Here is a 24,810-nt window from a genome sequence, read left to right as displayed (position 1 = left end):
GTACTACTTTGGTCTTGGCCATTTTTTTTTTCTATCTTTTTTGCTTCTCATTTATTTTGTAGCCAAGTTTTTTTTTTTTTTAAATAATATCACCTTTATTCCAATTTTAAAGAAATGTCCAACCCAGCAGCTAGTAAGATCAGCCTTAGACTCTGAGGAGCTCTAACCACACAACCTGCTGAGAGGGAAATTGACTAGGACAGCACCAGTCTAATTAATTTCACTCCTAGCAGGCATTGAGGGCAAAGTGTTCATCAGCAAAGTAGCCTGGTGTTACATGAACTCTCTAGCACTTCATGCCAACTGCTGCAGATGCCCAACAGAAAAACAATTTGAGAAAAGAGGAGATCTATTTGAGGGTCATGGGTTGAGAACCTTTGTAGGAGACAACTAGCACCAAAATATAGCGTCCCTGGCTTCAAACAAGTTAGGACAAGACCATCCAAGTTCTCTAGTGAAAAATTTCTTTTCCAAAGCTTTGCAAACTTCCCAGTGTGCTGACAACTCTGAGGCTTAACATATCTACTATATACCATCTATTTTCCTGTTCTTTCTATTAAGTCCTGAACCATGAGGTGACACTTCTGAGTCACACCAAAAAATATACTTTAAAATATTGGGGCATCTGGGTGGCTCAGTCGGTTAAGTGTCTTGACTCTGGATTTCTGCTCAGGTCATGATCTCATGGTTTATGGGATTGAGCCCCGCATCAGGCTCTGCACTGACAGCACAGATCCTGCTTGGGATTCTCTCCCTCTCTCTTTCAAAATAAATAAAGTTTTAAAAATCTGTCAACTGTAATACTGCTCAAATTCCAATGAAGGTAGTACCAAGTTAGCAACCAACAGCAATCACCAACAGACTGCATCTTAGCAAGTATTAGGAGACCATAAAGTTAATCATTTTTGACAAGAGATTCAAGTCAATCAATATAGTATGATTTCTCACTAGAACATTAAACAGAAGTAAAAAAGAAAATGTATTAATGCTGTCATGATGCACAAAGCTTTCAATCGAACGTACATGGTGCACTTCTTCTCTGCCTTCTTTTACACTTACAAACACTTCTGTTGCTGTCAGTAGACTTGAAGCTCTTTAAAAGGAACCTGCAACTCTTTTTTGTGTCCCCTTATCACCTAGCACAGCCTGCCTAAAACAAGACATTCAGCAAAAATACTTTGATGACTGAAACATTTGTCCAGTTGCGTTCAAGTTCATTAACTTTTCTGCTTGTTTCTCTCACGTATCTCTAAAAGAGCCCTTTGAACAGTGCTGAGTATATTAGATTTGCAATGTAATGAGAATCATTAATTTGTTCTTTTGGATGAGTTACACACAAAGCCAAAAACTCCTAGCCTGGCACTCTCAAGTATCAGTCCCGGTAAAAGTCAGGTTCTCATCCATTATCAAGTATATCTTCGCTCTACAAGGGGGAGAGAGACTGGATATAATTTCCTTCACTTTGAAAACAGGTTATCAGTAATCTGAACTAAACTCGTACATAATCAGGATTCTCTGAGGACAGAAGATGAATTCCCAGTACAATAAAGGGAAATGTCCCAATAGTTTAACCTGCAGTATATGCAGAGCAAGGCTAGAACACTCTCTGAAAAGTGTTGCAAAGAGAGCTTCTGGGGCGCCCGGGTGGCTCAGTTGGTTGAGCATCTGATTCTTGATTTCGGCTCAGGCCATGATCCCAGGGTCGTGGGACTGAGCCTCACATCAGGCTCTGTGCTAAGCGTGGAGCCTGCTTAAGATTCTCTCTCTCCCTCTGCCCTTCTCCCCAGCTCATGCTCTCTCTTTCTAAAAAAGAAAGAGAAAGAGACAGCTTCTGCAGTTTTTTTTATCTTTCTTTTATTCCACGTAAGCATTCCTCCATCTTCAATCTAATCCAGTCATCCAGCGAATTAAAGAAAATCAGCAACCAACACAGGCATATCACATACATGGTATCTGTAAGTTAGCCATATATCCATCAGTCTTAACATTATAGGAGTAAGATTGTGGCATAATAGACTGAACCATGAAACTGTTCTATAAGCCAAAAATAGTCAAAACGTCGGCAATTTCATGTGATTCAACATAATACACAAACATGCACGTGTTAGATGGCTGGGAACATCGCTCCTTAAAAGAATGGTTTGTTAGGGACTTTTTAAAAGCCTATCACTTTTTTTTTCTTTTGATTTAAAGCCTTGTACAGTTTCCAAGTAAGAAAAAATCCCAATGTCATAACTATTTTAAACCTGAGAGACGCTGCCTTCTCCAAAACAGAAGATGCCAAAAAGATTGTAGACCAAAAAAAAAAACCCCAAAAAACAAAACAAAAAAACGATCACACACACACACTACCAGCAAAAAAAAAAAAAAAAAAAAAAAAAAAAAAAAAAAAATCCACAAAACTACGGGAAGACTTGGATATATTCATTTCTTTGAGAAACTGATGTGATCTCAAGGTAATGTTTATATTTCTTGTTACAGAGTCCTCGATAATATACAGCCTGTGAGGTAACAACTTTTTTCTCATTACTCTAAGGATAGATTATTACAGGTCATACTGACTTCCTCTGTTGCAAGGTTTGAATGACTTTTGAAAATCTGTCGTATGTAAACTTACTGCAATTCAATCTAGTCTAACAAAATACTAAATGTACCTTTTATTAAATTTAGAGATGCTTCTTAAAATGAAACTAAGGACAATCAAGAGAGGCCTCAGTAAACAAAGGAAAGACTGGGGTTTCTCTTATATCCCTTATCAGGTTCATGCTTTATAAAACGTACAAGGCAAAAAAGATGACTGCTTTTGTCTTTATTGAGATATAACAGACATACAAACACTATCTTTGTTTCTTTTCAAATTCTTTAACAAAAGGATTTAGTATTGAATGAATCTAAAGATCAAGAAGAAAAAGTCAACAGTCTAATGGAAAAATGGGTGAAGAACAACCAATGGTTTATGGAAATGTAAATACCAATGGTTCTGAAATATATGAAAACATGTTCGACTCTCATTCATAATAGGATAAATGCAAATTAAACCACATACTGATTCACCCAGTGAATTGGCAAAGATCAAAATGTTTGATAACACTTGCTCAGGCTAAGGAGAACATTTCTGATTAGAGTATAAATTGTTATACTTTCTATGAAAAGGAACGTATATCTGAATAAGAAATATACATCCCCTTTGATCCAGCAATTTTGCTTCTAGAAATGTACCCTACTACTGATATATTTAACATGATAAATATAAAAGGTTTTTTCACTGTGGCATTATTTGTAATCACAGAATGGAAATATTCTAAAAGTCCATCAACAAGGGCATGATTAATGAATTATGATACAAATAGACAATATAGTTAATAAACATCTGTTTAAAAAATGGGGAGGTTCTTTCTATTTAAAGAGGCAAAAATACCTATTTATTTTAACATACACATAATTTCTCTGTAAAACTATACAAGACCCTAGGGACACTGGTTACTTCCAAGGAAGGAAACAGGGATACCTGAATGGGAAGGAGAATTTCCATCATATTTCCCTTTCTGTACTTTTTGAATTTTAAACCATGTGAATATGTTACCTTTTCAAATAAAATTTAAAAAGAGAGAGAGAGAGAGAGGAGAGAGACAGAGAGAGAGAGAGACCCCACAAGTGGGGGAAGGGTAGAGAGAGAGGGAGAGAGAAAGAATCCCAAGCAGACTCTGCACCGTCAGCGTGGGGCCTGATGTTGGGGCTCAAGCTCATGACTGGTAAGATCATGACCTGAGCTGAAGTCAAGAGTCGGACCCTTAACTGAATGAGTCAACCAGGCACCCCTAAAACTTAAAAATTTTTAAAGAAATTAGCAGTCTTTCCAGTTAATTTTTCTAGGTTATGAGATGGCTTATAAATCAGACCCTTATGAGAGGTAAGATAGGAATTCTTCAGTGGCTTCCATTGCTATCCAAATAAAATCTACATTCTGTCATGACTGCCAAGATCTCAGTGTATGTCCCTGACCTCATCTAACACTTACCCTTCACAGTCACGGTGCTTTAGTCACTCAGGCCTTTAATTCTACTTAGTGAGCGTATCAGCCTCTTTCTTCAGCCTGGAAAACCTTCTTCCCCCACATCTTTTCATAGCTGCCTCCTTGTCATCTAAGTGTCCTATCAAGTAATATCTTCAGAGAGGCCTTCCCTGACCACCCGATGTGAAGTAGCCCTCACTTCTCGCCTGCTCGTTACATTACCCTACTTTATTTTCATCATTATCGCTACCTGAAATGATCTTGTTTTAAGTTCTTCACTAGTCTATTGTCTTCCCCACCGCAAGTTCAGCTCAATCAGAGAACAGCATCCCTCTGTGCCGAAAATGGTATCATAATAGGCACTGAGTAAATATTTGTTCAATGAAATTGTTGTTGATAACTAGATGGCTGCCTTTTGGGATCCTATTTTTCCTTAATGAGCTCTAGTTACAAGGCTAAAGTTTGGGAGTTATTGAATGAATAGGAACTACAGGAATCCAGGAACACTTTTAAAACAATAAAACCTTCTCAGAAAGAAAAGTATTGATTCATCTCACTCCAATTTTAAAGAACTCATTCAGTATGTCAAAACAAAACTATACCCTCCTCTGATTAAAAAAAAAAAAAAAAGAAAAGTCCAAGAAAACTTGGGAGAAAACATAAGCCTGTACAGCTAAATGGGGAGTTCCTAAATCCACAAAACAACAGTAACGTAAGCACATTCTTCAGAACAAGTCAATCCTGGTTACAGAAAATACCATTATAGCAGCCGCCAGGAACTCAGGCTAGACCTTGAAGAGAACGTTCTTTCAGGTTAAATTCTATGTAATAAAATCTCAATATATTGATAAAACTGAATCGGATCCTTAACATTTACTTAAGTTTGATCTTAAATTTGCATATCTGACATGAGGTTTGATTCCCTTGAAACGGGCATGTAGAGAAAAGATATTGAACATTAAATATATACACATATAAACACGTACATCTATAAATATAGAGAGACAGAGCTATCTCTGAAACATGTCTAGACACATAACTAAGTTTTTTCTGTGCCAGACTAATTTGTACAACGTATCTTCTGCCACAGCCAAATATTTGTTAAATTAAGAGTTGAATTATTCTTGCAACTATGTATTTAAGAAAAACTCAGAAACAAGTATACTAGTATGTATGCAGGTCAGTACTGTTAAGATTCCCCAGTTTACAGATATCTTAGGCAAGCAGAGACGCTGAAATGAATTTTAAGAGTTAGATACACTGTCGTAACATAAAAAGGCTATTTTGCCCTCTCATCCATCTAAGTGTTACAAGATCGAGATTTGCAGAAGTAGCCTGGCTGGTAAGGTTCATCCAGACAAAGCCACGATGAAGATAAACGAACAAGAAGGTACATGAAAGAATCTCAGGTCGCGGAAAGCAGTGGGATAACCAACAGACAGCTCCTACTGATTCCCAAACCTCGGTGTGTGGGGGCTGTTTACAGCCTTATAGCCCTTCTCTACAGGTTATAAATAACTGCAAAGTGTCCTTGTCCCCAAGGAGACCTTAGCAGCCAGCTCAAAGGTTAAAATATGGAATTATTCTCACTTTGGATGAAGCTCTTCCACTTGGCAGAAAAAGAGCAAAAAAAAATTTATTGCCGATTTAACTTAAGGGCCAAGGAATTAATCCCTCTCCCTAAAAACTATCAATTGTGTAAGAGTTGTTGATATAGACATGTTAGCATAGTTCACGATCCCCAAACTATATCAGGGCGAATGCAATGCACGCTCTGTTCCAAACACAAAGGTCTGTCCTGGAAAGGGGCAGATGCCACTCACAGCCTTGTAGGACCGCATCCCTTCAGACCTTAAAGAAAGACTTCTTGCATTTTTTTTTTTTTTTAATTTAGGTAAAAATGACTACTGAGCTAACTGCATCTACATAGCAACATCTTGCCTCCACTTGGATAGGGATCCAGCACAACAAATCACGGCTGCCACAAGCATGTTTCTCAAGGTCTGGGCTAATACTGTCAGGTGATGTGCTGCTATTGTTAATTACTGAACCCTTGGTGGGGGTGGGGGTGGGGGGACAATCACCACCAATTCCTCCAACTGCTTTAAAAAAAAAAAAAAAAAAAAGGTGGGCTGCCTGGGTGGCTCAGTCAGTTGAGCGTCCAACTTCAGCTCAGGTCATGAGCTTGCGGTTTGTGGGTTCGAGCCCCGCGTCGGGCTCTGTGCTGACAGCTCAGAGCCTGAAGCCTGCTTCCGATTCTGTGTCTCCCTCTCTCTCTGCCCCTCCCATGCTCATGGCTCTGTCTCTCTCTGTCTCTCGATAAATAAACGTTAAAAAAAAAAAAAAAATTAAAAAAAGAAAAAGGCAGATAGCGTTCATCAGATGAAACTTCTCCACACATCACTTTCAAAATCCATCATTTGGGAGAATGGAATGATACGAATCCAAATCAGCAAACAAACCTGATTATAAAAGGACTATTTCACTTCAAAGTGGATCTCAGTTCTAAAGGAAAACACCTTTAGAAATGAAGTTATATAGACAGAACCAAATAATCAGCAGTTTCTCTCTTTTCGCAAATGATATTAATGTGATGATTCCACCGATGGTTTGGGCAAAAACCTCTAGGGCCACAAAGAGCAAATTTAGGAAAGATGAAGATTTTAACACATCCCACGTGTTATCAAAGATTTCTTCTCTAGGTTGAGAAAATTCATTCTAAAACAAGAGCCAGAACAGAATTTAAAAAAAGAAGGAGGAGGAGGAGGAGGAAGAGGGAAAAAACCTTATGGCTAAGAAGATATGTTTATTATATAATTATATTCCCAAAGCTGTTTCGAGATTTGGGAGGTTCTAGTTTTTCACCCTCTCCCCTCAACTACAAACTATGAAGAACCTTATAAAATTCAATAGTAAACAGACGAAAGGCTTGGCCCTAATACAATTTAAGTGTGTCCAATCTGCAAGGAATTCAAAAACAGAAGACTCGTTTCATGAAACAAACAGGCAGAGGTTGTGTAACCCCACAGAGTCCTCTGGCTATTCTAGAAGCCAAATTCAACATGCAGTTCTCTTTGGCCACCTATACTTTAGTCAAGCCATTTAAAAATATTTCTTGCTAACATAATTTGGCCACAGAAAGAGTTCACGGAATACATACCAAAGAACGTCCAAACGGGTCGTAGGGTATACTATTTGGAATACGTTCATTAACTTAGAAGCTGAAAAGGCCTATCCACCCCCAGGGGATTTGGTATACTACAAGGGCAACCAATTCTCTTCAGCACAGCATTAACTAGTACTGTCCAGAAGTACAGAATTCAGTATTCTCTGGAGATACTGTTCCTTATGAGAGGCACTTGGACCTCCCTTCGACTATGAAAGAGAGACTGAGCTAAGGGGTTGGGGGTGGGAAGTGGCTGACTTTATCTCCTTTCCTCTGAAATAAAAGGAAAAGTATTTCTGGAAGAAGAAGAAGGAGGAGGAGGAGGAGGAGGAGGAGAAGGAGGAGGAGGAGGAGGAGAGGAGAGAAGAAGAGGAAGAGGAAGAGGAAGAGGAAGAGGAAGAAGAAGAGGAAGAAGAAGAGACTGAAGTATATTCTTGCTTTAATCTCCTTTAACTGTGGTCTTAAATCTGTTGACTGTTCACATGGATCCACATCCATGTTCCTTACCTACAAACCATCTGCAGAACATAAATTCTCTCTTCTCCTAAAATTATTAAAAATAAGCCAATCCCTATGTTAACGTTAAGGTTCTAACTAAACTAAGCGGAACAAAGGAAAGGCAGGAAGTTCTCAGCTTTAAATAAATGTTCATTCCAAAATTCATGACACAAGGAAAAAGTAAAACCACACAGGCAGACAAAGCAGGGGAAAGTTAGACAGAATGTCTGTCTTAACAGAATTTCCTGGCTCCCAACAATGTGTGTCAGATTTTAAAAGACTAAAATGTAGTAATACCCATTTTACCCAATAAAACTCTGTAAAAACATGCATAAACATTTGAGGCATGAATCTCATACAAAAAAGTAAAAATTTTAAGATGCTAGCCAGAATGACAGAAGCATTTTTTAAGTTACCCATAGAGAGAGGAGCTCTGCATTCACACACAAAGGCAATCTGCTCAGAATCAAACGCCTTTAACAGAGTAAAATGAAACCCAAGACTTGCTTTAAGGTATTTCCTTTCATAAACTGTAATTTTAATCTCCCTGAAGATCTTTTCTAGGGAGAAAAATAATCTCACTCTAAGGTCTCCGTACCATGTGTTATCAACCACTGATTACAAATTTAAATCCAAACATCTTTTCTCCTTTCCACCATTAGTGTAAAGCCTTATATTATATGCTACCAGTCACCAGAGATCTGAACAAACAGCCATGGTTTACTCCAGGAAAGAATATTTAGAATAAAACTTCTTTTGAAGCCACCTGTGAAAAATGTTTTTTTTTTTAAACACTGTAATGCTCATTATTAAAAAAAGAAAAAACAAAAAAACCCACAAAAAAACCTTACATGTTTACCTTATACAACTCCCAATTCATAACCATTTGCACTGAAATGAAACAGTAGATTACACTCAAGACGTGCATTTTCTAAAGTCTTGGTAAATATTTCTGTGCATTTCATTCTGCTTTTTGCCTCATGTTGTTTAAAATAAAACTATGCGGGGCGCCTGGGTGGCTCAGTCGGTTAAGGGGCCGACTTCGGCTCAGGTCATGATCTCACGGTCCGTGAGTTCGAGCCCCGCGTCGGGCTCTGTGCTGACAGCTCAGAGCCTGGAGCCTGTTTCATATTCTGTGTCTCCCTCTCTCTGACCCTCCCCCGTTCATGCTCTGTCTCTCCCTGTCTCAAAAAGAAATAAAATGTTAAAAAAAAAATTTTTTTTAATAAAACTATGCAAAAACTCAACAAAGTTAAGTCAGTAGAAAAGAGTGTAACTTGTCTTGTCTAACAGGAAATCTCTGTTGGAAATAGAGATGATGAATCAGACTTAACCAGATTCTGAATCTCCTACAAGTCTTTACTTACTCTGGCTGTTCTGAAAGGGAAAATCTTATAAAAGCAGGTGATACATTTGCTAGGATTTACTAGTCAAAATTACCATTCTTCTATTTTATCCTAGTTCTGGCTATTCTGTCTTTAAGTCATCTCTCAAGAAGATTATACTTAGATACAAAAGTCCGAAAAATCCAAACGAACTCTCCTCACCCACTGGCCTATGAGTGCAGCAAAAATGAGATAAGCGGCTTGCACCGTGTCAGCGTGTACAAGGGAGGGCGGAGGGGGGTCACTGCCACTTTTGTTAGTACTCACAAACTGCTGAAAGACTTATTTTGTGTTCATGTAAAATACCCTTTATAAAAAGTGCTCTGTGGGTCAATTACACTAAAGCAAGATACACTTAAACAAAGCCACGTATCCTATGGTTTCAGCGAGTGGTGGCCGCAAGGTTCCTGCTGAAGACCGGGGAGATATCTTGGCTAACCACCACCACCCGAATACTCTATCACCGCCTACAAAGTAACTGAAAACAGAAACAGGGGTAAGAGTAGTTGCCAGTCTTCTAGGGGCCTAACATAAGCAGAAAATTCTAGCACTACCTCCCCCCTTTTGTGGGACACGAATACTGCCTACACTGCGGGTGATTCCTTGAAAACAGAAACTTTGCTTGAAAACGTAAACGCTAACTTTAACTGGGACCCCGGTACAAATAAGCTTCTCGTATTTTCCTAAACCAGTCTGGTTACTATCAATAATGGAAGGAGCCCTCACCAAAAACGGTCCTCCACTACTGACACTAGAACAGGCCCGTTTTGAACAGAAGATTTAAGAGTAAGCAAGTCAGGATGAATGCGTTTGATAAATATTTACTCAACACCAACTGTGAAAGGCACTCTTTCAGACACAATGGTAAAAAAAAGAAAAAAGAAAAAAAAAAGACAGGGTTCCTGACCCCCTAAGGGTAGACAGACAAACACCTCCTAAGACTTCGTAAGTTCTCCTCGGCAGAAGATGGTAACCAACTCTAAGAAATGAAATGCTCTGAGTATCGGTGACTCTTAAAAAAGAAACCAATACCTTTAGTACCTCTCTCTCTCTCTCTCTCTCTCTTTTAAAGTTTCAGGCTTTGGGGCACCTGGGTGGCTCAGCTGGTTAAGTGTCCAACTTTGGCTCAGGTCATGATCCCATGGTTCAGGAGTTCGAGCCTCGCATCAGGCTCTGTGCCGACAGTTAGGAGCCTGGAACCTGCTTCAGATTCTGGGTCTCCCTCTCTCTCTCTGCCCCTCCCCCACTCACACTTGGTCTCTCTGTCTCTCTCTGTCTCAAAAATAAGTAAAAACATTAAAAATATTGTTGTAAGTTTCAGGCTTTGGCTTCCCAGTTAATTTGCTACAGTGAACATTTTTGGGCCCAATGGATTGGCAAAATTTAAGGAGTCTGACAATGCTGGTGAGGACTGGGAAGAACAGGGACACCTCTCACCCTGTTGGTGGGAGGACAATTTAATACAAGCAGTCTTGAAAAACAGTTTATCATCTAAAAAACTAAAGATCGAGCAATTCCACTCCCAAATACAGCCCAGAGAAATTCCTGCACATCCATCAGCACACATAAACAAGAATGTTCACAGCAGCATAACAGGCAAACACGCTCTCAAGAGCCAAAAAATGTCAACAGTAGAATGGACACACAAATAACAGTATATTCGTATGACAGAATGCTATATGGCAATGAAATTAAACTAGGGTTCTACATAACAGCATGGATGAAAGTTACAAAAGTATTGTTAGATTCTGAAAGAAGACACAAAAGAACACATATTGTATTAGTCCTTTTATATGAAGTTCAAAACCAGACAAAACCAAACCATAATGGTCTGCAAGGAATCCTAGGTGGTAAAATCATAAAGAAAATGATCATCACAAATGCCAGACTCTGCACAAGAGTATGGGTTATGATCTAGAAGGAACACACGATACAGCAAGCTTCTTCTGGGTGCCGGCAAGGATATATTTCAAGGTCTAGTTGGTGGTTATATAGGTGCTGTACCTGCTTTTGAGAATTCACCTTAATGTTTATTTATTTTTGAGAGAGACAGAGACTGAATGCAAGTGGGTTAGGGACAGAGAGGGAGACACAGAACCCGGAGCAGGCTCCAGGCTCCGCACTGTCAGCACAGAGCCCGACGCGGGGCTTGAATTCACGAGCTGTGAGATCATGACCTAAGCCGAAGTCGGACGCTCAACCAACTGAGCCACCCAGGCACCCCGAGAATTCATCTTTATACAGTTAAAGGGGCACCTGGGTGGCTCATTCAGTTAAGTGTCCAACTCTTGATTTTGGCTCAGGTCATGACCCCATGGTCATGAGATCAAGCCCCACATTGGGTTCCACACTGAGCGTGAAGCCTGCTTAAGAGTCTTTCTCCCCTCCCTCTGCCCCTCCCTTGCTCGCACTCTCACTTTAAAAATAAACTATATAGTTACATCTTATGTATTTTCTAAGTTTTATATTTCATAATAAAAATGCTCAACACATATATTAAAATTAATAGAGTAGCTATATATGTATATATACACATACATATACATGTATATATCTTCCTACATCTAAGGGTGACTACAATGTTTTCCACAGAATACACCCTTGATTTTTTTTTCTTTTAAAATTTTTAAAAAAAATTTTTTAACGTTTATTTATTTTTGAGACAGAGAGAGACAGAGCATGAACGGGGGAGGGTCAGAGAGAGGGAGACACAGAATCCGAAACAGGCTCCAGGCTCTGAGCCGTCAGCACAGAACCCGACGCGGGGCTCGAACTCACGGACCGTGAGATCATGACCTGAGCCAAAGTCGGCCGCCCAACCGACTGAGCCACCTAGGCGCCCCTTAAAAATTTTTTAAATGTTTATTTTTGAGGGGGGGGGCAGAGAAAGAGGGAGACACAGAATCCAAAGCAGGCTCCAGGCTCTGAGCTACTAGCACTGAGCCCAATGCGGGGCTTGAACTCAAGAACCGTGAGATCATGACCTGAGAGGAAGGTGGACGCTTAACCTACTGGGCCACCCAGGCAGGTGTCCCTTGATTTTTTTTTTTCTCAAGACAATTCATAATGAGAACTCAGTAAAAACACAGGGCCACCTAGGAATGAACACCTACAGACAGTCTTTTCTATTATACTTTCTTTTTTTGAATTTAAATGCAATACCTAAGATTTGTATTTCAGGGAAATTTGCAGTACTTACACAAATGTTTAAATCTATGTATGGCTACTCAGCAGCAGCCATTAGTTAAAACCCAAATTATTACAAGAAATAACCCAAAGCTCTTGAAAGCAAAGCCAAGATACAAGTATTTTTTTGGTATTCATGGAACCGGCAATGATTTCCCATCTCACTCTGGGTAAAAGCCAAAAATCCTTGTAATGGCTGAAAAGAGCCTGCACAATCTGGACCTCATTACCTCTCTGGCCTCACCTCCCGTTATGTTCTCCTGAGCTCACTATGTTCCAGCCAAACTGCCCTTCTTTGCTCTTGTTCCTGAGGCAGAACAGGCCTGTTCCTGCCGCAGGACTCTGTAGTTGTCTTTTTCTCTACCTGGGTAACTCTTCCCCTAGATGTTCTTCTGGTGCCCTCATCACCGTTGGGTCTTTCTGTAACAGTCACCACCTCCATGAGGCCTTCCTGGACACCCTTAAAGATGTCATCCCCTCCCCCAAGCCCACAATCCTATTCCTCCTTCATTACTTCATTTTGTTCTTTAGCACAGAAAGTCACCTACCCTACTATATCTGGATGTATGAAGGCAGCCTCTTGTCTTGTTTCCACCCAGACCGTGTCTGGCACGAGGCAGGCCAGAAGTAAACACTTATTTAATAAATGGCTGGATTAATCTCTTTTTCTTTTGGATTTCTATTCTTGAAAGGTTAGACCGTAACTAGATACACTAAAAGAAGAATGTGCCCCCCCCCCCCCCCATGCCAAATTCAATAACGAAGTTCATTTCACTAATAAGTTTCAGGTTTACTGAGTCACAGATAAAACTTATAGACAGTTGATACAAACTAAGCTGTCGTTTTCCCTAACAAATGTGTAGTACCTGTTTTAATGACAGCAGTGCTGGGAGACCACGGAGAGACAAGAACTCTCTCATACTGCCAGTGCAATTGTACATTGGCATACCCGCATGGGAACTCCTTGACAAGACGGGGCATAGCATGAAGACCGATTGCTGCCTTTAGTTACGCTTGTTACGTCGTCTGGGTTTTTCTGAACGAGTATGTTTTATTCCTTCTAAGTGTATTCATTGTGAGAGAGACAGTGCAAGTGGGGGAGGAGCAGAGAGAGAGAGAGGGAGAGAGAGAATCCCAAGCAGGGTCCGCACTGCCAGCACAGGAGCTGGATGTGGGACTCGAACTCATGAAACTGTGAGATCGTGACGGGAGCCGAAACCAAGAGTCAGATGCTTAACCAACTGAGCCATCCGGGCGCCCTGAAAGTAAGGTGTTTCGAAAAAGAATTATGTAAACAAAATACAATTTCAAGAAGAAAGTTCTTTGTATTTTTACCCCCACAGAAACAGAAGACTTCTGTTATTATCCAGGTGAAATATCCCAAGAAGGTGACTACAGTTGGAGAAAAAAAAAATTACTTTTGGTTTAGATACCAAAATATTTTATGGCAGAGTTTTCAAAGCGAAGGGGAAAACAAAACTCCATAGTGTTAGTGCATCGTGTAAGAACATAATTTTACTCTAAAGAAAGATTTTAAGTAAGAACACTTCTGCCCAGCATAAATTGTGGGACTGATGTGATAAAGAGCGGGGAAAGAACTCCATTCAAACTTAGTGATTACAGTGGCATACGGGAAATAATTCACTAAGCAAAACCGCCCATTGGGTGACATGACAGATACGTCTGAGCATGCAGACAGGAGCTTATACTTTTGATGGAATACTTCACCCAAGTTAAAGCTGGAGTAAATCTAGATCCAAAGGTTATTTTCTGAACACAGTACTTGGGACCTGAACCATATTGTAAGACATGAACAAATCTGAGAGAAGATACGCAGGCATCTGATATTCTATAGTTATACTTATTACTGAGGCTTCCACATTAAGGTCTTATCAATTGTTTAAAATAAATACTTTGCGGGCACCTGGGTGGCCCAGTCGGTTAAGCATCTGACTTCGGTTCAGGTCAGGATCTCACAGTTCGTGAGTGCGAGCCCCACGTCGGGCTTTCTGGGGTCAGTGCAGAGCCTGTTTCGGATCCTCTGCACCCCCCTCCCTGCCCCAAAAATAAACAAAAAGTTTTAAAAAATCCTTCGCACATAAATTCTTCTCAAATTCTTAAAGATAGTCCACATATTCGTGAGGTGAAAATATCATGACTGTCTATTCATATAGGAGGTGGCGGCCCAAATTAGTTGTCAAGCAAGGAAGTCCTACTCAAACACTTGCGGGAGGCAGAGTGTATTATTAGAGAAGAGTAACAGTTTTCGTTTGTAACACTTCAGCATTCCAAGTGCTCGAAGCTCTGAATAGCATCCACGTTTAAAGGGGGAAAGACATGGAACATAAAAATTAAAAATGTACTCAACCTCGCAATAATGAATAAAGTATAGTGGATTAAAGACTCCAGACCAAAAAACATTACAAATGAAAACCACTGATCATTGAAACATATGGTCCCTCAACACAATTTATCGGTAATAATTCTAATATAAGGTGAAGGCTTATTATTTTTTAATGTTTAATTTGGCTGAGAATGCTCCAAGAAACTCTTCCATAAATATCAGCTATGTCTGGATCATGCTGAACTTAGAAACTAACACAAGAATTGCCTGAACTGGATTGGAGATCATTAAACAGTCCTACCCTTAGTAGGGAGGAAGAACTCCATAAAAAAGTAGTAAAAGAGGAAGAGAGAAAAGGAAAAAGTGAGGAGTTACTGACGTTTATGGAAAACAGCCACTGGATATGAGACAATAAAAATACAAAATAATGAAATGCAAAAGTTGCCAAATTTATCAGATTCCAAAAAGAGTCTATAGGAAAAGAAATTTTCAGAGCCTCCAACTCGAATAAAAGAAGTTGGCATTCCAAGTTATGAAAGGTTTTCCTCATTGCTCCCTCTCCCCCAAATGACTGTGAATACCAAAGAGGTATTCGCCAAGGGGGAGAATTCAAATAAGGTACTTAGGGGAAAAAAAGAATCAAACCACCAAAGCAGCCACAATAACGAGGAGGAGGACAAGGAAACCATGAGGGATACACGGGAGGCCACTGGAGTTTTGTCTGTAATGGCAAATAAATGGAAACAAGGTAAAGATCCATCAAAAGGTTTAGAAAAACTGAAATAGTCACAGTGAAATAAAAATTGAATGGCTAAAATGAGGGACCTAGATTTATATGTATCAAACGGATAGGCCTTGAAAAACAATAAGCAGCGAAAACACTACAACAGAATTTATATATTCTCTCTCACACACACATGTGCGCACACACACACCGCGCTGCAAGGATGCACACTAAATCTGTGGTAATAGGTTGTCTCTGGGGAGTGAGGGTGGGCAAAAGAACAGAGAAAATAAATAAAGAGGACTTCAGCCGGAGATGTTTGTCATAATCTATACTTTTTGCTTGCCTTTTTAAGACATTTCAAAAACAATGAATTCAGAAGGAAAAGTAAATTAGAAAAGATTTTTAAAAATCGACATTGGAGAAATATTTTAAGTAGACAATAATAATGTAGTCTGAATCCAGCCCAAAGAAGCCAATGAATTCAGTTCCGATCTTAATATTGAAAAATCGAGCTCTTGTTGGTAAAGTACTTTTCCCAGTTGATGGGAATTACATAGCACTGGGCCTATTTAAGCAGAGGATATAGGAAGCTGACTTCCTGACAGCAAGAAAGCACATTAAAAAAAAAAAAAAATTAACATTTATTTACTATTGAGAGACAGAGACAAACAGAGCATGAGCATGGGAGGGGCAGAGAGAGGGGGAGACACAGAATCGGAAGCAGGCTCCAGCTCTGAGCTGTCAGCACAGAGCCCAATGTGGGACTCGAACTCCCAAACCGCGAGATCACAACCTGTGCCGAAGTCGGACGCTTTACTGACTCAGCCACCCAGGCGCCCCAAAAGCACGTTTAAAAAAAAATTTAAGTATTTATTTTGAGAGAGAGGGACAGTGCGTGTGTGCGCACAAGTGGGGAAGGGGCAGACAGATAGGAAAGAGAGAGAGAATCCCAAGCAGGCTCCAAGCTGTCAGTGCAGAGCCCGACGTGGGGCTCGAAGTCACAAACCTCGAGATCATGACCTGAGCCAAAGTCAGACGCTTAACCAAGCCACCCAGGTGCCCCAAGAAAGCACATTTTAAATACAACTGATACAGTAATCCAGACTATCTTCAGAGACTAAAGCCTTATATAAAAGGAATCGGGTGTCCACCGAGGACCTTCTCTTTCCTCCCCACCATCCTACCTGCCAACCTCCTGAACACTTCTCCTCCTCCTCCATCCTTCCCTAATTTTATTCCTTCCCCTCAAGGGACTAATCCAAACCCCTCTTCTTTAATCACCTCCAATTTTAGTGCCTGAACTCAAAGACAGATTCTTTAAAAGAAAACTTGAGACTTTAAGCTTTTTCTCCTCTTTCAATTACATTTTTTCCTCCCTCTTCATTTGCTTTTTTCCTTCCCCAACCCTTTTCCCCCCTTCCATTCTCTTGCTGACCAACAGTTGCTCTCAACTGCTTGTAGCAAGCCTCTGGCATATTTTTACTTTTCACTTCTTAAGGAAAAGATACTCCAAGGTAAACCAAACAAAATCCCCCATGCCATCGTCCAAAGGTCAACTAAAGGGGAGAACACTTAAAAGTCAAAAATACGAACCATATTTTGCTGCCTTTCATTTTGGAACGAAGGCCAGGAATACGGTTTGAACTACCAAATAAGACAGCGAAACCAAACTTCCTTTTACACTTTGTCTTGATAGCACTGAAATATATCTGGGGTCGTCTGTTTCACAAGACACTTGGGTTAAGAATTCTAAGGCCACTCAATGAATCCACACAGTTAGGTACGACAACCTAGCGGAAACCACAGCCTCAAGATTCACAACAGAGGTACAACCCACACACTACTACCCCATCCCCCTGGTCTTCGTTATAAAGACCTCCAAGATCCTCCTGTGTTTAATGCTTTAAGCTACGGAACCATTTCCTCACAAACATGAGTCAGTGTGCTTCGGTCTCCAAAGTACTTGGACATTCCTGATCTTATTTGGGAGTTTTAACAGCCCTGTGAGGCATGCCCAGCGAGTAATCTTACAAATAAGGAAACACAAACTCAGAGGTTAGAATCTGTCATGGTCACGTGGCTATGAAGGGGTCTGAATTCAGAACTCAAGTCTTTCAACTCCTAATCCAAAACTTCGTAATTCCTGTGACTGGGTGATTCTTGGATCAGGTATGGTCTTTTATTCAACACGTAGGAACTGGAAAAATAACTGATAGAAGATATATTTATATACCCTAGCTTTCAATTCCCATTTCATTTTTTAGGTGGCAACTCTGTTGCAAAAGTATGCTCTTTTATCTAATGAATTCTGAGCACCACTAAGGGAGACCTGGGCTAATCGTTGATAGGCTCATGCCAACTTTCAAGGCCGGACCCTGGGAACAAATCATATGTCCTAATACTTTAAGAAAGACTTCCCAGGGGCACCTGGGTGGCTCAGTCAGTTGAGTGTCTGATTCTGGATTTCAGCTCAGGTCACGGTCCCAGGATCATGAAATCGAGCCCTGTGTCAGCCTCTGTGCTGAGCACGGAGCCTGTTTAAAAGTCTCTCTCTCCCTCTGCCCCTCTCCCACACCTGCCACCCTCTGCCACCTCTCCTCTCTCTAAAATAAAAAGTAAAAAAAAAAAAAAACAAAAAAAGAATGACTTTCCATACTTTAGCACCTAATAATCATAATTCTGTTCTAAAAGTTTTTCTTAAATGTATTTACTTTTGAGAGAGTACAAGCAAGGGAGGGACAGAGAGAGACAGAGACACAAAACCCAAAGCAGGCCCCATCTAGGCTCTAAGGTCAGCACAGAGCCCGACACAGGGCTCGAACTCAAGAGCTGTGAGATCATGACCTGAACCGAAGTTGGACGCTCAACTGACTGAGCCACCCAGGCACCCCGTAATTTCTTTTTTTTAAATAAAGTGTCTCATGTTCTAACATGCCAGAGTAATTCTGTAGCCTGAATCCAAAAAAACTGTCCTCTCCTATAAGCTCAATGAATTAAAAAGCACAGCTTCAGGGTCCCCGGGTGGCTCAGTTGGCTAAGCGTCTGACTCTTGATTTCAGCTCAGGTCATGGTCTCATGGTTCGTGGGTTTGAGCCCCGCATCAGTCGCTGCACTGCCAGTGCAGAGCCTGCTTGGGATTCTCTGTCTCCCTCTCTCTCTGTCCCTCCCCTGCTTGCTCTCTCATTCTCTCTCAAAATAAATAAATGAAGTTAAAAAAAAAAAAAAAAGAACAGGTAGGACATCCTACCTGTCTAAATAAATAAATAGCTAGCTAGCACAATTTCTTTCATTCCCTAATATTTATTTGAGATGTCTACCGTGACTAAAATCTGAAACAGCATCGTGTTCTACCCAATTACTCAAGCCAAACCCCTCTTTTCCCGGCCCATCTATCAGCAGGTCCTGTCAAGTGGTCTTGCTTCCTAACACATTCCACATTCATCCATTTCTGTGCAGTTTTCTCTCACCTGAACTGGTGTTAACTGGTTTCTCACTGATCTCCATTATTAGAAAGGATCCTAGAAACAAACCAGGAAAGACACCTAACATTGACGTCCCCCGATCTAGCTTTCTAGCCTTACCTAATGTGACTGTTCAAATTAAATCAACTATCACACTATCCGATCCCACCGCTCAGTCTACATTCACAACAGGACTACAGTGGCTATACAGACTGTATTCCTCCCTAAGGATGTGGGGTTACAAAGATAAATTTGCACTCTATTTGTTCTTGGCCCTCTATGAACCTCTTCCCTTTCAATTCAACCAAACCTTTGCTGATTAAAACTGCACAGACATTATTTCACTCTGATCCTCCAGATGTTTTTAAAAGGCTCCTTTATTTCCCGAAAACCCTCTCCTTTGAAGAGAAGACTCATCTTATCAGCGTAATCAAATTATTATCAAATAGAGTGCCCATTTTGAGAGGCCTATGGATTATATTTTGGAAGAGTAACTTTTCCCACTTATACAAGCAAAGACAGATATTTATCCTAAATCCAATCACTAATCTTAACACTAATAAATATGTTGCTATTGCTGGAGTCCTAGAGTCAGTCAACCATAAAAAATGTTCACTGAATGCAGTTTGGACGTCCGGTCCCACGGTGAACTTACCAACCAGCCTTAACACTACCAATTTCTTTGTTTGGTTGGAATAAAGAGAAAATGTTTCTGGCCTTGAGGAGCCAGGAAAAGACTCAGCTTATAGTTAAAAGAAGAACTGCACATATTCTCAGGAACTGAGAGCTTCTCCCCAGTATAGAAGTTTTCATCCTTTGAACAATTTTCCTGCCATCTTTTACAGTACACTCTGCCTTTAAATAGCAAGCCAAAAATTTTGAAGTCACAAAAATTATTTCTCCATTTATTCACCCCTAGATACCAGATGGAATGAAAACTCAGTGAAATCAATTTTAAGAATCTAGAAGTGTCAGCTAAGTATTCAAATCAAAAAGGGAAGCCTTCGGGGCGCCTGTGTAGCTCAGCTGGTTAAGTGTCCGATTCTTGGTTTCAGCCCAGGTCGTGATCTCACGGTCATGAGATTGAGCCCTGTGTCGGGCTCTGTGCTGAGTATGGCCTGCTTGAGATTCTCTCTCTCTCTCCCTCTCTCTCTAAATTAAAAAAAAAAAAAAATTTAAAAAGGGAAACTTTGGACTCTAAACACCAATTCAATCAAATATTAAAAACTTACAGAATGTATAAATAAATTAACTTTTAAGGAATCGGGTCTCCAAAGTTACAAAATGTGGGTAAGCTACCACTACACTTTTTCTTTACTGCCAGAGGTAGTTATTTTAAGAACTATCTTACAAAGGTCAGCATTTTATTAGGGCTTCCAAAATCAATTCTTCACAATGAGAAATGGACATCAGTTAAATAAATAGAATAAGAATAGAACAAGTCAATATATTCATAAGCTTCTGCTGTCCTTGTGCAGGCTTTACACATGCTTCCCTAAATTTGTGTTTTCTCGTCCTTAAATTAAGGATGACTGTCCAAGGTTCCTTTAAAAAAATTTTTTTAACGTTCATTCAATTTTGAGAGACAGAGAGAGACAGAGCATGAGTGGGGAAGAGGCAGAGAAAGGGAGTCACAGAATCCGAAGCAGGCTCCAGGCTCCGAGCTGTCAGCACAGAGCCCGACGCGGGGCTCGAACTCACAGACTGCGAGATCATGACCTGAGCGGAAGCCGGACGCTCAACCGACTGAGCCACCCAGGCACCCCCCCAACCCAAGGTCCCTTTTAGAGTGCAGGTTCTATGCCCTTTGGAAATAATGTTAAAATGATATCTGCTTCTCTTCATATATGCTTTCTGAAAACTAAAAGATATACATATATGTAAAACAAATAATTCAGAAGCTGTAAGAAGCTATAGATGAAAAGTAAAAGTTTCCTTCCAAACACCCAATTTCCTTTTCCAAAGCCTAAAGACAACCATTGTTCTGTAGCTTTAGAAACAAAACCAAAAAAATGGACAAAACCAAAAAAAGGGCATGTACCAAACACACACACACACACACACACACACACACACACTCACACTCTCACACTCCCTGGAGGTACACATAGACCTATTCTTTCTAAAGGTTGCAAAGAATTCCAATGTACTCTGATGTGTGGTTTCCAGGTGTTTTCTGCAGCAAACCACCCAGCAAATAGGTGTATCTGAACATATGTGCAAGCAAACCCAAGAGCCTGTACACTGTTTATTTTGATAGACATTACCACCCTGCCCTACAAATATTTTACTCATATACACGCTCCCCGAGTGACTGCTGAATTGCTTGTACCTTTGAGCATCTACCCACTTGATACAAACAGAAAGACATAAACAAACCTTTAAGCAGAAGAGTCAGTGAGACTCAGACGAAAAAAAAAAAAAGGTCAGAAATATCTTTTATGAATTAAGTGGACAAACTTCAGCCAAAAACATAGCAAACATGATATGTGGTACTTGTTTGTTTATAAGATTTAAGTGCTATTTCCTTGAGATGCCTGGGTAAGAAGATACTGATAGAAAATAAATTTGGGGTAGGGAGCAAAAGGAGAGTAGGTGAGCAACTCACACTACAGAGTCTATGAATCCCAAGGACACCCAGTTCTTAGACCAGGATGTGGATTTAATAACATGTGCGGCTAAATTCCTTCACATATAACCTGGCTACTTTCACCCAGAGAGGCTTATGAAAACAGCGAGATCAGTTTAGTTCCTTATCTTTGTCACTGGCAAAGAGTCCCTATGAATTAAATGGGATAGTATATGATTCCACAGGTGATAAAACTGCTAATAAAGCACATAGGAAGCAACTCTTGGTGTATTTTTAAAGTATTCACCCACTTTGAAAATCATCATCTGTAGTTTAATAGAAAGTATTTGCAAAGGACCACGTGGACCCCAGGCAACTCTCGAAATGTGTGTGGGGGGGGAGGGAGGGTACCTAAGTTTCTAAAACAAAATAAATATATACAAAAGTTCTCATTTTACTTTCTTATAATTTGTTATCATAAGCATTACATCTTCAATTATGGTATGCTATCACATTTGGGGGGAAAAACAAAACATACTTGGGGCACCTGGGTGGCTCAGTCAGTTAAGCGTCCAATTTCGGCTCAGGTCATGATCTCACAGTTCGTGACTTTGAGCTCACATTGGGCTCTGTGCTGTCAGTGTGGAGCCCATTTCGGATCCTCTGTTTCCTCTTCTCCGCCCCTCCCCTGCTCGCATTCTCTCCCTCTCCTCTCTCTCTCTCAAGAATAAAACCTTAAAAAAAACCCACTGAAATGTGAAAAAAAAAAAAAACCCGTTTCTATTCTAGAATCAGGGAAATGTAGTATATCTAATGCAGTATGTCTTGTATTCAGCAGGAGCTCCCTCTACTTTTATAAGAAATCAGGGAAATACAATTTAGGAACACCTACTATGAGATAATTCTCAATACATTCTTTCCTCACCCAATAAAACCCTCACACCCAACACTGAATCTCTCAAGAAAATTGCCCCCAGTTTCTATACTTTCAGGGGAACACTAACGAGAACCACACAAAACTTTACCACCTTAAGCATCAATCGGAAGCACTCAAAATCAAGGCCAACCTTACATACACCCACACACAAAACTAACCAAGGCCAGCACCTCCTATGCTGAGGGCCAGAAGCATCCTTTTCAAAATGAGGGTTTAAAAAAAAAGAGGGTGGTTTTCTCAGCCCTTGCTCTGACTACACTACAAATGATCAGTGGGGCCCAACTCCAGACACTGGACTCGGAGCAGGTAGCTCCAGGTATCCCAACAAGGCATCAACCGGGAAAGGGAAGGGGAGCTGAACTAAATGGAACCACAAGGTCAAGTACAAGGGTTACCTGGCAAGGGTCCTGCCTATGATACTATCAGAAAATCCGGCGAGAGGTCCGCAAATTCTACTACTAATAAAGAAGCCCTTACCTGTGGGCCTGTGATTTGGGTAGGCCCTTTAAGACTGCAGCTGTAGAAAAATTAAAGTCTTCCAGGTGTTGGCAAATTCTACCTAATGGAGTTCAATGTCCCATCTACCAGACTGAAGTCCACAGATGAGGAGATAAAAATTATTTAAGGTTAAGAGCTTTCAAATAAAAACTATAAACCAAACAAAAGCAAATATTCTAATCACATAATTAAAGAGGCAGATCTCATACTGAGACAAAATAATTACATCCTCCACTGCAATCTACTATTTCCAAGACACACAAGAATATGTTTCTTGGATTTGAGACTGGTATTAAGTGGCAATGAATCAAGGACAGAAAAACAAATGACTATTTGAAACTAATCCAAAAATCAAATCCAAAGACACTCAATTTAATACTGAGCTTGCACATACTGTCAAGAACAAACTGAACCAGTATTTGGTTGAGTTGCTATGTTAAATGGCAAACTACTATGACATAAAAGAAAGCAAAGGCTTATGACTGGCTACAGACAGTCTGGTAACCAAAGTACATATTTATTGGTTGCTGCCCATACTTGGCACAAAAGTTTATCCAATCAGATCATGTAATGCAAATAACTCCCAAAAGTAAGCAGTCTGGGTTTTTTTTTCATTGTATCAGTTTTTAATGAACACTATACAAGGCACAGTAGTCAAGGCACCGACCAGTGGAGAAAGGGAGGTGTCTTAGGTTGCTCTTGGTGCATAATAAATTACCAAAATCTCATGTCCAATGTCCTTGAGACTTCCACATAATTTATAACTAACCCAATCACTTCTCTAAATGTCTCATATGTCTATACACTCTTAACTTTTCACAACTGATGTTAAGTTCGCTAATTCAAAATATCTTTGTTATAGTTGGCAATTAAGAGGATACTGTTCTCTTATTCTAGAATGAAATTATGACCTCTATTTCAATTCCTACAATGCTTGAAGGAGATGAATAAAACTTTCTTTTCTTCAAAAAGAAAAACACTTTTAATTATTTTTTTTAAATACCACAGATATTTATAGTGAAATCATTCACAATGTATGGGGGCAGGGGAGACTGGAGTCAGTACCGTGCTCACTATCCAGTTTGTAGACTCTTCAGATCCTTTCCTACCTCTCTCTGCCTTCAAGTAGTGATAGCCAAGTAAGAGGAGAATGAATAAATTTAAATCCACCCATCTTACTATTTGTGAGCTTGGTTAAGGCACTGGTGATAAAATTTGGGAAACTTGTTAAAATGAGGTTTTGGGATTATAAAAAGTTCTAACCAGATCCTTTTAAAAGGATCCAAACTCTGGATACACTTTTTTTTTGTTCATACTTTGTGAATTTTGACAAAATTCACATGTAAGCATCACTGCAATAAAAATACAAAACAGGTTTTGTATAAACCGTAAGACAACAACCATAAAAAAAAGAGTTATTCAGAGCACTTACTTCAAAAGACAAGATTTCTACCAAGTCAAAAGCAGGCAAACCAGGACCTAAAAACTTAAATAAGGATTTACTGAAAATAGAGAAATACTGGCCCTTCTCCACTTTTGCTCTTGCCTTCTAGCCAATCCAGATCACCGTAACTGCCCCCAATTTATTAATTCCCATGGCTTCAGCCACCATGTATATGCGTCTCTCTTCTCTACTGCAAACCAGCTTCCTGCTCCTAGACATCAGATGCCCATCTCATAGGCATCTCAAACTCAGCAAGTCCAAAACAGAAGCCCATCCTCCCCTCCAAAAACCTGATTGTCTTCAGTGATCCTACCATTCACCCAAGTACTCAAACTAGATATAGAGGAGTTAGCCTTAACTCCCCACTCTTTCTCACTACCCCCACCTCCACTCCCCACGCCCTAATTTAGTCAATCACCATGTCTTGTCAATTTTACCTCAGAAATATATTTCAAACTCATCTGTTTCTCTTAATCCCCACAACGAACAGCTGGATTAGTTCAAGACATAATTACCTTAATTAACGCAATGCTTTCTTGTTTCATTCCTGCGAAGTAAGCTTGTGTTTGGCACAACATCTTTG

The 24,810-nt window shown here is 40.0% G+C and overlaps 1 protein-coding gene across 4 annotated transcripts in view; it reads right to left on the bottom strand.

Annotated features, from left to right (window-relative positions):
* LOC122205838 (speckle type BTB/POZ protein) overlaps nt 1-24,810 on the bottom strand; it is a 67,131-nt gene that overhangs the window by 24,009 nt on the left and 18,312 nt on the right. For 2 of the 4 annotated variants that reach the window (XM_042914439.1, XM_042914437.1), the window contains exon 1: nt 22,763-23,198. The exons of 1 other annotated variant lie outside the window; for it this stretch is intronic. The gene's annotated coding sequence lies outside the window, so the exon portion shown is untranslated. Of the gene's footprint in view, nt 1-10,093; nt 10,114-22,762; nt 23,199-24,810 lie in introns of those variants that run through there. One more of the 4 variants, XM_042914438.1, reaches the window with a different exon arrangement.

The sequence above is a fragment of the Panthera leo genome, chromosome E1 (genome assembly GCF_018350215.1).
Source record: "Panthera leo isolate Ple1 chromosome E1, P.leo_Ple1_pat1.1, whole genome shotgun sequence".
NCBI classification, from domain to species: Eukaryota; Metazoa; Chordata; class Mammalia; order Carnivora; family Felidae; genus Panthera; species Panthera leo.
Note: the sequence above shows the minus strand (reverse complement) of the source record. Positions and strands in the feature narration are given on the sequence as shown.